The 16,326-nt window shown below is 41.2% G+C and overlaps 1 protein-coding gene across 4 annotated transcripts in view; it reads right to left on the bottom strand.

Annotated features, from left to right (window-relative positions):
* Positions 1-16,326, bottom strand: part of taf6 (TAF6 RNA polymerase II, TATA box binding protein (TBP)-associated factor) — a 155,974-nt gene that overhangs the window by 123,493 nt on the left and 16,155 nt on the right. Inside the window, exon 2 of one of the 4 annotated variants that reach the window (XM_087251754.1) lies at positions 6,544-6,648. The gene's annotated coding sequence lies outside the window, so the exon portion shown is untranslated. 4 annotated transcript variants of the gene reach the window in all.

The raw sequence follows: 16,326 nt of genomic DNA, 5'->3' as shown, positions 1-16,326 counted from the left end.
TATTTGAATGGATTGTTAGACTTCCTTGTGTTATCTACAAACTCTAAATGTATTGTTTTACCAGTACTTGTGTGTATTTACATGTCTAAAACATAAATGAAGTATTAGGCGGTTAAAATGCTGCAAAATTCTGATAATATGACACGTCTTTCCCAGCGAGGTTAAGTTGGTTTTGTTTTCGAAAAGAAAAAAACGAAAAAAAAGAAGCACTTTTCCGACGGTCCCATACTGAGAGCATTGCTCAGCGCGACATCTAAGCACTTTTCCGACGGTCCCTTCCTGAGAGCAGTGCTCAGCGCGACATCTAAGCACTTTTCTGACTGTGTCTTACTGAGAGCAGTGCTCAGCGCAACATCTACGCACTTTTCCGACGGTCCCTTACTTAGAGCAGTGCTCAGCGCGACATCTAAGCACTTTTCCGAAGGTCCCTTACTGAGAGCAGTGCTCAGCGTGACATTTAAGCACTTTTCGGATGGTCCCTTACTGAGAGCTCCCCTCAACGCGAGTGCTCTCTGCCTCAGCGCATATTGCAACTGCTTAATCGGAGCAGTGCTCATAATATTGAGCGAAAAAAAAAAAAAGACAGATGGGAAACATAACCTGCTTTGTCTTTTTGTAGAAAACAGTTTAGACATTTTTATGGTAAGAGGTTTTTGAGTTAATGCCGTTTATCACTGAATGTGTCAGGAATACCGAAAAAAAAAAAAAAAAAAAAAAAATTAACCCCGCTGTTTTTCTCTGGCTCAGCGCCAAACACAAACACCAGCCCCAGGGACTTGGCGGTTCTCACTTTAAAATGGAACAAAAGTAAGATTCTGTAGTGATTCATCCGCATCATCCCTGTCTTTAAGGCGCTGAACTCGCGCAAGAGACAGAAAGGAGCCGTGTTCTCTCCGCTCCGCGCTGAACTAAAGTGTTCTTTTTTTTTAATCAAATGTCTCCGTGTCGCGCGACACAACGAATCGAGAATGAAATTTGTTGCCAACGCTTTTAGTAATCAATTTTTATCGATTTAATTGATTCGTTGTTGCAGCCCTAGTAGTTACATTACTAAGTATTTTACATAACATCTATGCCCTTCCATAACATTAGGTGACGTTAAAACTAACAGATAGCACTATTGCTATTTATTGATTAGCAATCTGTCAACGTTGGGATGTAAAAAATATGGGACAACAAATAGCTTCAAATGATAGAATCCTTAGCAAACATTAGAAAAAAGTGACAATAAAATAAAAGGTTTAACCTATTAAAATCAATGGCCTATACATAAATTAAATAAAGCTATAAAGCCTATTTAACTTTTAATTGTATTTGCATATTGATTAAAGTTACTATAGTTATATAGTGAAGTGCAGCAAATGAATCTCTCATTGTGTTTTGTTTGATAACAGATGAATTAATGTAAGAATGCACAGATCTATAATGAAGCATTCGACTACTTTAGTAACTGTTTGTGCTCATTTAAGAGAAAATTAGTTGTGTTTAAAATAAAACACGCAAAATGCAGCAAAAAAAAAAAAAACAACGAAAAAAATAAGCACTTTTCTGACGATCCCTTATTGAGAGCTCTGCTCAGAGCCCGAGCTCTAACGGCTAAACGCAGACTGCGAGGGTTCAAACAGAGCAGTGGTCGTAGTGTCGAGCGAAAAAAAAGTCTTTTTGTAGGAAACACACTTTAGATCATTTTAGGGTAAGAGGCTTTTGAGTTATTGCCGTCTACTGTACTGGTTTTTTGATTCACCGCAATGTAAATATAGCTGCAGCTATGTGACGTTGCGCGACCCACCTTTGTTCACTGTGCGACTCACTTGTGGGTCGCGACCCACAGTTTGAAAACCCCTGGTCTAAGTTAAGGGTTTGAAGTCAATTTTTTGAAGTGGTCAAATACTTATTCATTTTCCCTCATTAAAATGGAAACCAGTTCATGCATTTTTCTGTATTTTTTGGTGCCGTCTCTCACAGTTAAAATAAATGTACTACTACAATTATATACTTATATTCTGATCATGTCTCTGTCAGTGGGTAGACATACAATATCAGCTAGGGATCACATTTCATAAATATATAGTTGATGTCTCCTTGTTTATTTTTTCCCCCAATTTCTGTTTAACAGAAAGAAGATTTTTTTCAACATATTTCTAAACATAATAGTTTTAATAACTCATTTCTAATAATTGATTTATTTTAAATTTGCCATGATGACAGTACATAATAGTTTACTACATATTTTTCAAGACACTTCTACACAGCTTAAAGTGACATTTAAAGGGTTAACTAGGTTAATTAAGTTAACTAGGCTAGGGTAATTAGGCAAGTTATTGTATAATGATGGTTTGTTCTGTAGACTATCAAAAAAAATTGCATAAGGAGGCTAATAACCTTGACCATAAAATGGTTTTTAAATTTTTTTAAAACTGCTTATATTCTAGATTAAATAAAACAAATAAGACTTTCTCTAAAAGGATAAAAAAAATATAATCAGACATACTGTGAAAATGTCCTTGCTCTGTTAAACAACATTTGGGAAATTTAAAAAAAATATATATATATAATTCTTATAAGGGGGGCTAATAGTTCTGACTTCAACATCATGGTTTCCCCTTAATATTATTATTATTATATTATTAATTATTCTTCACTGGCAGGGCACCACGCCAAAATTCATCCCGTCACGGCTACATTACAGCTTCTCATTCAAAACATTTAATTTTTTTAATAGCGGGTAATAATCACAACAAAACGTATTAAAGACTAAGTGAATTATAACAGCGTGAACTTTTCCGTAGTTGTGCTGTGCGTCATTTGTTTAACCCTTTAAGGTGACGTGCTGACTGACAGGTACGTGATCAGTGGGACCAGCAAACACAACGTATAGCCATTTCACTTTACTTCAGGACGCATTAATGTCGCTCTGTAGGTTTATTGGAGACATTAATAAATATTTAAGAAAATCTAATAAATGCTGGAGACATAATCATTACATAAACACACTAAATCGCACTTCAGCAGCATTCGTTTGAGAGCGCACAAGAAGATCTGTGCGCTCTTGAAGCAGCTGATATTTGAGGGGGCGTGCAAGAAGTTTTGTGCACGAGAAGAGGAAATCGGCGCACAAGCAAAGAGATCCACATGCTCGTAAGCTACATAAATGCGATCTCGACTTCTAATACTGCCCTAACGACATTTGTCATTGAAATAACTCCACATACACACACATACACACACACAGTTCTGTCTGGTTTTTGAATCTGATTGGCTGATAATCGTGCAATATTTTGCCAGTGACAGCACTTGTACCGCCTCTTTACCCTTGTGTATTACTTCGACCACATACAGCAAAAAGCAGAAGACACTCTACAGTTTGACTTATATTGCTGCTGTTTGCCAACATAATGTTTTGATGCTTTTTTAGTCAAGACCGAGGTTGTTTAGATTGCAACTATGTTTACACAACAGTTTATTTATAACAATAGTGTCATTTTTTAATATTATTAATAGCGGCCATTAGCCTGTCTTTGAGCAAAGACGGTTGAGGATGTTCACCTAGGGATGCACAATATATGGACTGCCATATTGTTATCGGCCAATAAATACCATTTTCAAGATTATTGTTATCGATCCGGTGTCTAAATTAGGCTGATAACCACGTTTCGATTATCGAATCAAAAAATAGAAACAACCCGCCCCCGTAGCAAATCCGCTCGCGAAAAGTACACACTCAGGCCCTGTTTACACTGCCTTTGTTTTTAAATGGCATTTTAGAATGACAATGATTTGACATCCACAGTGGCTTGAAGCATTTCTGAGCAGCCCTCCTTCCTCTCTAACTCTAAAAATGCACATAACGTGACCACACAGACACGGACGCACACACAGCCATGCGCTCGAGACAGCAGGTCCAGGCAGTCAGAGGACTGCTTCAATCTTTCACTCACTTGTACTTATTCATTTTAGCGCACACCTCAGATACTGCTGGCTGGTTCCTGTTGGTTGTGCGTCTTTTTTACCGATGCCATTATAACGACACAGATCATTGCCTATTCACGAGTTCCGCAGAAAAAAGTGATTGACAGGTGGTAATTATGTGTGTATCTTGCCTTTATTCATTTACTGTATGATTTGTTTATGGGTAAAACAAAGACCATGCAGGTCAGGTAGTTTAAACGGTAGGCTACAAATAATTAATTGGTCATTAATTAATTAATTATTCATAATCGAAAATCGAATTAAATCGTGCCTTTAGAATCGAAAATGTAATCGAATCGAGGATTTGGAGGATCGTGACACCCTTATTTTTGAATACAGTTAGTGGTATATCCAGAGAGGCAATTGCAGATTAGGAAGTGAAGTGGAGACTAAATAGTTGAGTTTTTAGTCGTTTTTTTAAAAACAGCGAGTGACTCTGCCGTTCTGATGCAATTAGGGAGTTCATTCCACAAACTGGGCAGATTGAACGCGAGCGTTCGGGAAAGTGATTTCTTCCCTCGTTGGGATGGAACCACGAGGCGACGTTCATTCACAGAACGCAAGTTTCTGGAGGGCACATAGATCTGCAGAAGTGAGGGCAGATAAGAAGGAGCAAAGCCAGAAGTCGCTTTGTAGGCAAACATCAGAGCTTTGAATATGATGTGAGCAGCAACTGGCAGCCAGTGCAAACGGATGAGCAGCGGAGTGACATGTGCTCTTTTAGGTTCATTGAAGACCACTTGTGCTGCTGTTTTCTGGAGCTGCTGAAGAGGCTTGATAGAGTTAGCTGGAAGCCCGGCTAGTAGAGAGTTGCAGTAATCCAGTTTGGAGAGAACAAGAGGTTGAACAAGGAGTTGAGCTGCATGTTCAAATAAGAAGGGTCGGATCTTTCTGATGTTATAGAGTGCAAATCTGCACGATCGAGCAGTTATAGAAATGTGGTCAGAGTAGTTTAGTCATCATTCGTTACTCCAAGGCTTTTCACCATTTTGGATGCAGTAATGGTTGCCCCATCCATCTGGGTTGAAAAGTTATGGTGTAGAGTCGGGTAGGCAGAAACTACAAGCATTTCCATTTTTGCGAGGTTAAGCTTAAGATTATGATCTTTTAATCCAGTGTGAAATGTCCAACAGGCAGGCTGAGATGCGAGCTGGAACCAAGGGATCATCAGGATGAAAAGAGAGGTATAGCTGGAGATGATGTGTAGATGGCGAAGAGAAGTGGCCCAAGAACAGAGCCTTGAGGTACCCCAGTGTTTAGATGCTGTAGGTTGGACACCTCTGCCCTCCAAGACACCGTGAATGACCTGTCAGAGAGGTAAGATCCGAACCATCGTATAATTGTGCCCGCAACGCCCAGTGACTCAAGCGTAGATAGCAGGATCTGGTGGTTTACAGTGTCAAAAGCAGCTGACAAATCCAGCAAGATGAGGACTGATGATTTTGAGTCTGCTTTAGCCAGTCTGAGATCCTCCACGACCGAGAGCAGGGCAGTCTCAGTTGAGTAGCCTTTCTAAAAGCCGGATTGCTTGTTGTCCATAAGATATTTTGAGTAAGAAAGTCCAGGACTTGATTGAACACTACTTTCTCCAGAATCTTGGCCATGAATGAAAGCAGGGATACCGGTCTGTAGTTTTCAAGTAGCGTATGGTCCAGGTTGGGTTTCTTTAGCAGTGGGGTTACCCTAGCCTGCTTAAATGAAGTGGGGAATAAACCAGAGTCAAGAGATGTGTTAATTATGTGAGTCAGTGTTGGTATGACTGCAGGAGAGATGGCTTGCAAGAGATAAGAGGGAATGGGATCAAGTGGACAGGTAGTTGCATGGCTAGATAGCACGATTGGACACCTCAGACTCAGAGATCTGAGAAAAAAGACATGAGTGTGTGTGGTGTTGGTGGTGTATCTTGCGTGTTTGTTGTAGGTGCAGCAAATTGAGCACTGATTTTTGCAGTTTTGGTGCAAAAGAATGTAGCAAAGTCATCAGTAGTAAGTGTGGAGGATGCGGGTGGAGAAGGAGGATAGAGGAGGGAGGAAAAGGTTTTAAAAAGTAGGCGAGGATTAGTGGTATTGTTGATTTTCTGACGGAAATATGTCTGCTTTGCAGAAGTAACCTAAGCCGAGAAAGAAGACAGAAGAGTTTGGTATGTTAAGAGCTGTGCAGGATTTGTAGTTTTCCGCCAAATTCTCTCTGCAGCCCGAAGTTTTGAGCGATGCTCACATAGAGCATCCGTGAGCCAGGGTGCAGGAGGACTGGCACGGACTGGCCTGGATGCACGAGGACATAATCTGTCTAGACATGATGCTAGTGTGGAGCAGAGTGTATCAGTGGCACTGTTCGTATCAAGTGCAGAAAGTTTGCAAGATGGAGGAAGAGAGTCTGAAACAATGGTGGATAGTCTATTGGGTGAGAGAGATCGTAGGTTTCTGCGAAAGGCAACCAGTGTTGGAGTGTGTGGCGGCTCAGGAGTAATGTGAATGTTGAGGGACAGAGGGAAATGATCCGATATTTGTAGTGGAGTTACTAGTGTTTGATCAGTGAAGCAATGTCGTGTGTAAATAAGGTCTAGCTGATTACCTGATTTGTGGGTAGCAGAAGTAGGTGCTTTTTTGAGGTCAATAGAGGCAAGGAAAGTCTGAAAGTCAGCAGGTTGCGGTCTCTCAATGTGAATGTTGAAGTCACCTAGCACCAACAAGGGAGTGTCATAATTAGAAAAAGATGAGAGAAGAACATCCAGTTAATCTAAGAAGTGACCTAATGTACCCGGTGGGCGGTAGATGACAACCACATTTATGTAGAAGGGGTGGATAATGGTGACTGCATGGAATTCAAAGGAGCTGATTATTGGCAGGGACGGTCTCAGAGTAAATTTCTATTTTTTGGAAATCAGTAGTCCAGTCCCACCCCCTCTCCCTGTCTGACGAGGAGTGTGGGAAAAAGAGAAATTAGCAGAAAGAGTAGCATGTGTAGCAGTGTCCTCTGGCCTCAACCAGGTCTTAGTTAGAGAAATGAGATTATAGTCAGAATATGTAGCTATGAAGGTAATAAAATCTGCCTTGTTAACAGCTGATTGACAATTCCAGAGGCCCACGGAGAGAGAGAGAGAGTTGTGAAATAGTAGATACATGTATTGAACGAAGGTTGTGAGGATTACGCCTGCAGCGTACCTCCTGTGTTTTGCGAGTGTTAGTAACAACAGGAATTAGTAAACACATAATAAAATTGCAATGAAAACAAAAATAAGTGTAAAGTTAAGTAAAACAAGTGTAGGGAGTCAACGGATCGTTCCAGAACCAAACAAGCCACAGACCATGTTATCCTTAAAAGATGCCTACATGTCTTAGCTTTGATTTCATTTTCAAAGCAATCCACAGGCACCCAGCAAAAGGCAACCCACAGGATGACTAGCCAGTCAACATCACAGTTGAATGTTAATTAACTTTACGCCTTAGAACAATAAGAGGCTCTACAATCAAAAACCCACCAAACCGGTTTTTGAGAAGTACCTTATGGTTCGCGTGTCTTTTGGCGTCTGCAAGGTATACACTAGAGCTGCACGATATATCGTTTCAGCATCGCAATCGCGATGTGCGCATCCGTGATAGTCACATCGCAGGAGGGTGCAATGCAAAGCAAAAAAAAAAAAATTATATATATATTATGGGTGGAGCCGAACCGGAATACAGTATTCGGAAAAGCACGAATAGCGTGTTTTTACGAATACTTATTTCAAACAATACTTGATAAATTATTTGTATTTGGGAACAAGAAAAACATTATATCAAAATGCTGCGTTTCCCCATGAGACCGCAGTGCATGCCCGCGTGAGTGAGTGAGTGAGTGAGTGAGTGAGTGAGTGAAACGTTCAGGAGTCGGTGGGCGGAGTGGGGCCGGGGTAAGGAGACTGAGCAGGCTGCTTCTCTATACAGCAACAGAGAAGGCTTGGCAGAGCGAAAAATACTTTACTGCATTACTATTTTGTTTATTTTATCATACTAAAATAACGTGACAGAAGTTCACTCAAAAGTGAAAGTTCTTCCTGTCATTAATTACTAACACTCCCGTCATTCCTACTACTTTCAGAACATAAATTTTGATATTTTACCATATGAAAATGCAATGCAGTTATGAAAATTGAGAAATTAAAGCAATACAGAGATCTGGTCCCGTCAGGTCAGGGTAACCTTAAAAACGCAGACGTGGAGGTGCACCAAACTCACACGGGAAAGAACTGGGCATTCAATTCATGTTTTTGTTAAATAATTCTTTAAATACAGCTCTTTTGATCTCTAAAGGGGAAAAAAGAAATTTGTCGTTAAATTAATTTTAGCAGAGACGCTACTCATTTTCACATTCGTTTTTCAGTTAGGGATTTGGTCTATTAGAGTAACCTAATAAAATTGTTTTGTTGGACACTGTAGTCTACACAATAATTAATATTATAATTTATTATATACATTAGCTATTATTAAAACTAAACTATACAATTGATAAAACAAAACCCTTTTTAATGTTTGCTTTCATTTTGACACCACTAACAGTTGTAATAAGAAACATCACATTGTGCAGAAGCGTTCTCAAGTTAAAAACACCTTTTGAGGTTAAAGATGATCAGCCTGCCAAGTCAAGTGTCATAAATGAAATGGGTAGCATGAGTAAAGGGGATTTGCCCAGCACACAACCTCATGCGCTGCAGGTAGGCTGAATGATAATATTTAAAAATATATATGAAATAGCCTACAAAACTTAAAAAAAAAATTTTAATGAAAAGAAAAGAAATCAGGAGAGTAAAATATAATTTAAACCACTGGTCTGGCGCTGATACTTTATTGTTTGTATCGAGAGGAAGAAAAAAAGCAGATGAAAACCTGGCTGGGGAGACGGTGACAACTTATCTGTTCTTCAGAAAAGATCACAACATCATTGTGATGCGTTTATCATACAACGCAGTTCGTGTTTATAATCATTAATATTAACTAGTATTAATTCTCTCTCTAGACTTAGTTTTAGGGCTTGTTCTTGTCGGCGCAATATAGCCTCGGCTTATTGCACGTACGAATCCGATTGAGTGAAGAATGATTAAGCGCTTGCATTTTTTATTGCATCCTTTACGCAAGTTATTCATTTTTTTTTTTAAGTGGTGAGAGTATTATTTACTGGCAAACATGTTCCTAGATCTCATACATCAACAAATAATGTAGCCTACCTACGTTAATTTACCTTTTATGTAAGGTTAAGGAATAACTTAATTAAATATTAATAAATAAAACACCCGTATAAACGTACATGTTTATTTTTGAACTTTCGGTAATAAAACAACACAAAACTATTTATAAATATTGTAGTTAAATATCATATAACTTGTACTGCTTGAAACCGTATAATAATAACAATTAAACGTTACATTTTTAAGAAATTAACAAATAGCCTAAATGGCACTTTACTAATCAGTGTAATAATAATATAAATATTAATAATTATAAGTAAAAAGAAAATATTAACCTAGTAACAATATAAGTCAGATGTTTAAAAAAAAACAGCGTAGTTTCTATCCACCTTTTGTAGTCATATTTTAAATTATTTGCCAGAAAAACTAACATGTTGACTTTGTCCGGTTTAAGTGAAGAATGGGGTTATAATGTTTCCAGCAATACACTGTCAGACGGTGTGCTTGTAGCGAAAATGCACAGACATGCTACTTTTTCACAACCATATGAGAGAGGGCTTCTGCTTCTGTTCCGCCGCCCGCATTTCTCGCAACGCAGGTTTTCTCTAGTCTGCGGAGCGGCGCGTTCTTAACTAGTTACCGAATAGCCTATGTTACTCCATTTCTTGTCAATGTCTTCTATTTATCACTTTCTCTTTTGTATCTGGCCATTTTTGCAAATGCCTCTGTCATGCCTGGCTGAGCTGGGCTTTTGCATTTAGAAGACAGGAGTTGATTAAGCCTACATGGCTTTATTTCCCTCGCCGTCAATCACCACTGGCTTGCATGGTTCGGGACCCGTGGATTTGCTCCTCAGTGTTTGGACTCTCGGCAGTGAATATTAAAACACACTTTATTTAAAACACCCCTACAAAAAGCTTAATTCAAATTGATTCGTTCACCTTTCTCGGTCGGCACGAATCCAAAATGTTCCCAGATGTAAGAGTTCGTTTTCTAACAAGATAATGGTTGAACTTGAACTTGCTGAATCGTGCCTAATGTTATATTCTAACAGATATGTAATACTTGGCAACATAACAGTAATTTGTATATATGTTTTAAAGTGCGTGACGTCACATACTACGGCCGGTGGTAATGGACAACCGAGGTGGCAACTGGCCACCGCGGTGACGCGGTTGTCATGGTGACCGTCACAGCCCTAGTCTTAAGTATATATCTATATAAAAAATATTGCAATATATATCGCAGGGGAAAAAAATATCGCAATGTCAATTTTTTCCAATATCGTGCAGCCCTAGTATACACATTCTCAGGCAGACACAGAAGCCATCAAAAACGCTTCCAAAGTTTAATGGACATTTAAGCAAAACAGTTTATTTGAGTAATGTACGTTTGCTTTATGTTTCTGTAGGTTTTTGTGTGTACATGTTCTATGTGTTTAACAAAACTGTTATGGATAGTTATTGAGTAATAGCCCTCAGTGACAAATGAAATCTACAGAATGTTTGTGAAATACTTCATGTTTGGTATTGATTGAAAGCTAGGAACATTTCAAATGCATTGTTTTATAAGAAGAAACCATACTATGAAAGGTGTCCATGTTATGAGACTTTATTTTAACAACTATGCTATCAAAGCAGCACCGATACAATTTGCCAACCCGGCTTTCTAGAGGGCGGAATTGGGGTGTGACTCCTCCCTGCACCTTCTCTGATTGGACAAGTATTGTGTAGACCCAGCCTCTACCAAAGCCTATAAAACTTTGAACTAGGAATTTCATCGTCGTCTTTTGCCAGTCGTCACCGCCATCGCTGCCCAAACGTCGCTCTTCTCGTGCTTTGGCTGTTACATCGCCTTGCCGGAAGCCTCGTTACATCACGGAGCAGACCGCGACCTTCACTTGCTGCCGGCTCGACCCCCGATCTGCTTGTGCAACCACGTCAACAACAAGCCATTGGGTCAACATCCAAACTCTGAAACTCATCGTAACTACAGAAACCCAGGAAGGACTTCAAACGCCGCCTCGTCCAACATCCGTATCCCTACCAACCGACTAAAGAAACCCCTTTTCACCAACGAGGGAATTCCATCACGTCACTGAAGTTGCTACGCTGACCAATCAGCTTCGCCGGGATTTCCCTTTGGACCAGTTGAGGAAACCAAAATTCCATTAGAACGCAATGAGCACAAACAAGGTTTCTATCCATTGCTGACACTGGTGTGAATTATGTTTAAGTAGTAAAGAATAGCGAAATTCTCTGCTTTTATGGTTTCTCTCAGGTTGCAATGCTAAGAACATAGAAAAGGCTAGAAGTTGAATCCACTAAGTCAAAACTTTCCTAAAACTGCTTGTGCGTGTGTGTATGTATGTGCATTTATTTGTTTTACGTAGATTAGTACTTTGTGTTATAGAGTAGCAATATGCTTTTGTTTTGTTTTAAGATCCGTATTGGTGTGTTGTGTGCTTTATAAGTTAATGCCTCAGCTTCAGATACTGCTACCTTGCTCATTAGATAGTTAGATACTGTTTTTATATTGTTATTGTTGGCCACGTAATAATATAATACAGAATTGCTTTACACTAAACGTTCTATTTGCTGGACAAATACTTAAGTTAAGTGTAGCTTTAAATAATTCTATGTGAATCATGTTCAAATCTTTGATTCGAATCCCCAAAGTTTAAAAATAATTTAAACCAAAGAGCTGATTCTTACATAGTGGTGGAGAATAATTTGGGCAAGCAGATCTAACTTTTAAAGCACAAAACTCAGAAACCACGTTGTTAATCTTTTCTATTTTTGTCCGGAAAGAATAGATTAGAAAGAACAGAAGTTTTGTTACTGCACAATTTCATTGTGGTGCCATTTGTTTTATTGCTTGACTGCATGTAGTGTTGTTAAGAAAGTAAAACTGCATTTAAATTGTCCGCCGAGACAAACTGTAAGCTGCTCTAAAGCACATGTAGAGAAAGACAAAGCGTATTCCTTTGTGCTTATCTCATATATCAGGCCTTCACAGTATGATTTCGTACGCCGCGATTCCTGGATGGAAACTCAACTGTTTTCTCCTGGTAACTGTTTTAGCATAGCTAACTAAATTCTTGTTGCCCTGTAATTTGCTAATACTTAGTAAATTATTTAAAACGCGGAGCTCAGAGAGAGCTGCCTAGCGTAGTTTATAGGAGAAGTTTTGAAATTGATCAATTAAAATTGTGGTTTGAATCCACGGATGTGTTTGCAGTCTACACAGACTTAACACAGAGTGCTGAGATTCCCCATATCTCTGTCACAATTTGTATTAATCTCAGAAATCCTGTTGATTAATTTATCTCACTTTCATGAGTTGAGATCGTTCAGTACTGTTAAGATATAAAATCTAACTAGTGCTTTTTGCTTGAACAGTGTGAGATGCTATCTCAAGTGATACTGTAAAACTTGCTAATATTCCACTTTGTGGTCGTTGCCATAGCAGCAACCTTGGTCCGGAAGTACAGAGAGACTTGCCGGAATTACATTCAAGCGCACATGTGCAGTCCGCCAGCGCCAGCTTGCATTGTAAACTAAGAGCATAGTGTGAAGCTAAGCTAAACTAACGGTAACGTATTTGCATTGAAGTCTATGCATTTCCAGTAGCAGTGAAGGCTAATAGATAGCACGTAGCATTTAGTGGTCCTAAATGCATTGTATGGATGATGCTTAAAATAACTCTTGCATCTCAGTAATTTTTCTTTACTCACCTTGGAAAAGTTGACAAACGCAAAGTTAATAAAAGTGTGCATGATCTAACTGGTGAGTTTAATCACTATTATTTTATTTTATTTTTGTTTTTCCTGCTGTACTTGGCCTGTTGAATTCGATCAGTTTGAACTCACATTGTTACAGGTGTGTGCGCACTTCTGAGTGTCTGTTTGGTCACATGGTTTTGTTTTGGTTTTCCACGCGTGTCTGACGTCAGTGTTTTTGTCACGTGCTATGTGGAGTCCTGCTGTCCTGATTAGCCTGCCAGCTGCGACTTGTTAACTCGGCTATATCTGGGCAGCGTGTCTCTTGTCTCGTGTCAGTTCGTTAATTCTCTGCTGATCATTCTGTTTGTGTTTAGGACTGGCGTGGAGTCCCTTTCTGAGACCTAGCTTCTCGTTTCCCTGTCTGTTCTCCTGATCCCCGATTGAGTCGGAATATAGCTTGTTTTTGTTTGTTTATTGCTTTTTGTGTGGACTTGTGATACTATATTGACTGCGTCAATAAAGTATTTTTACTTGCAATTGGATCCTTCCATTACTTGTACACAATCATAACAGAACGAACTGCCCAGACAATGGATCCAGCAAGTATTGCCCAGTTTACGGAGTTCGTAAACCACACCAACGTCAGGATTGACAGATAGGAACAATTATTGGCTAACACAAATCTAGCCATTCAAAACTTAGTTGATCAAATGTCTGCACTCACCACGCAGGTTCAGCAGTTGACAACCGGGGCGGCTTCACAGGAAGCGGCATCATCTTCAGATCCGGCGCCAGCCGCTGAGGCAATAAGCCGTCCACCTGAACCTTGCCTTCCTCACCCTCCCTGCTACTGCCCTGCTGTTCCTCCTTCAACTCGTTCTCAGAGGAATTAAAGAAAGTTTTCGATCGAGCAGCCTCCGGGAGAGAGGCAGCTAGAGTTCTCGCCGAGCTCCATCAAGGAAACCGCAGTGTGGCGGATTACTCCATAGAGTTTCGGACCTTAGCAGCGGAGTGCGGCTGGAATAAAGAGGCGCAATGGGACATGTTCCTCCATGGCTTGTCGGATCATCTCCAGGATGAGATTTATACCCTGGATCTGCCCAAAACTCTTGATGGCCTCATAGATCTGGCTATTCGCGTGGATGCTCGACTGCTGCGCAGAGAGACGCGCGCTCAACTGAGTGCACCCTCTGAAATGGTCCCCGAGTTTCCCGTGCTGCCGATCCGGAGCCCATGCAATTGGGCAGGTCTCGTCTTTCGGTGCAAGAGACGCGGCGACGCAGAAACGAGGGACTCTGTCTGTATCGCGGAGGTGCTGGACATCGAGTGGCCTCATGTCCAGTAAAAGACCCCGCCCATCAGTAGGTAAGAGGTTACTGATGGGTGAGATAAAGTTAAATAAACCCTCTGTTACTACCACATTACTGCCAGCAACCCTGTGCTGGGCTTCTGAAACTCAGAACGTTAACGGAGTGAAACGGAGTGAAAACTGTCATGCATCTTGTCTTACGTCTGCTTGTTCTGCTGTGTCTTGTTCTGTGTTTCAGGAGGAGCGCATGGACCTGTCAAACGTGCCTTGTGAGTACCTCGACCTGAAGAGAGTGTTCAGTAATTCTCGAGCTGCTTCTCTTCCCCCCCATCGTCCCTATGACTGTGCTATAGACTTATTGTCTGGGACATCTCCGCCTAAAGGCAAGTTATACTCACTTTCTGCTCCTGAGAGGGAGGCCATGGAGAAATATATTTCTCTTCATCACCGGCAGGGGCGGGTGATGAAAAAGAAGGATGGGTCACTCCATCACCATGCATAGATTATCGAGGGCTGAACAACATCACGGTGAAGAATACCTATCCTTTGCCACTGATGTCTTCAGCATTCGAGTGTCTTCAGGGAGCATCTTATTTCACAAAATTAGATCTCCGCAACGCTTATCATTTGGTTCGCATGAAGCAGGGCCATGAGTGGAAAACCGCATTCCTTACCCCCAGGGGGCATTTTGAATATTGTGTTCTTCCCTTTGGACTTTCCAACGCCCCCGCAGTTTTCCAAGCACTCGTTAATGACGTGCTGCGAGACATGATAGATCAGTTCATTTATGTCTACCTGGATGACATTCTGATTTTTTTTCGTTCTCTCCAGGAACATGTGCAACATGTCAGGCGAGTGCTCCAGAGGCTACTAGAGAATGGGCTTTATGTCAAGGCGGAGAAATGCGTTTTTCATGCACTGTCTGTTCCTTTTCTAGGACACATCGTGTCAGTCAAGGGGGTGCGCATGGATACAGAGAAGGTTCAGGCTGTGGTAAATTGGCCAATCCCAGAGTCGCGCAAGGCCCTGCAGAGACTTTTGGGCTTCGCTAATTTTTACCGGCGTTTTATTCGCAACTTCAGCCAGCTCGCTGCTCCACTGACGTCTTTAACCTCCTCAGGACTGCCTTCAGGTGGTCGAGTGCAGCGCAGGCTGCATTCACAAAATTAAAAAGCTGCTTTGTTTCAGCTCCTATTCTGGTGGCTCCTGATCCGTCTCAGCAGATTGTGGTGGGGGTTGACACACCAGAGGTAGGAGTTGGAGCTATCCTGTCCCAGCGCGCGTCCTTGGACGGCAAGATGCATCCTTGAGCGTTTTTTTTCACACCGATTATCTCCCGCAGAACGTAATTACGACATTGGTAATAGGGAGTTGTTGGCAGTCAAACTCGCATTGGAGGAGTGGCGCCATTGGTTGGAGGGTTCGGGGGTTACCTTTATCGTTTGGACCGATCATAAGAACCTGGAATATATCTAGTCCGCCAAACGACTAAACTCTAGGCAGGCTCGGTGGGCACTATTTTTTGGACGCTTTGATTTCACTATCTCTTATCGAGCGGGTTCAAAAAACAACAAACCCGATGCTTTATCCCGTCTTTTTGATTTTACCGAGCGCACTACCGCTGTCGAGTCCATTGTTCCTCAGGGAATTTATATTTCTGCTCTGACATGGGAGATCGAAAGTATGGTTCGCCTCGCCTTGGAAGGGGTAACGCCCCCGTCCGGATGCCCACCGAGCCGCTTATTCGTGCCAGTGGAGATTTGGTCTGACGTCATTCGATGGGGACATTCCTCCAAAGTGGCTTGTCATCCAGGGGTAAGTCGCACTCTATTTCTGGTTAAACAGTGATTCTGGTGGCCAGCTATGGCTCGGGACATACTGGAGTTTGTTTTGGCCTGTTCTGTTTGTGCTGTTTCTAAGACTTCCAATCGCCCTCCGCTGGACTCCTTCAGCCGCTGTCAGTGCCTTCGAGACCCTGGTCGCACATTTCGCTAGATTTTGTCACAGGTCTCCCGCCATCTGCTGGCAACACGGTCATTTTGATCGTTGTGGATCGGTTTTCGAAGGCTACTCATTTTATTCCTCTGCCCAAATTACCCTCAGTCAAAGAGACAGCGGATGCTGTCATTAATCACGTCTTTCGCATTCATGGCCTCCCGA

Source organism: Danio rerio, chromosome 5 (genome assembly GCF_052040795.2).
Source record: "Danio rerio strain M-AB ecotype USA chromosome 5, GRCz13ab, whole genome shotgun sequence".
In the NCBI taxonomy this organism is placed as follows: domain Eukaryota; kingdom Metazoa; phylum Chordata; class Actinopteri; order Cypriniformes; family Danionidae; genus Danio; species Danio rerio.
The sequence above is the reverse complement of the archived record's forward strand: the minus strand, read 5'-3'. Positions and strand labels throughout refer to the sequence as shown.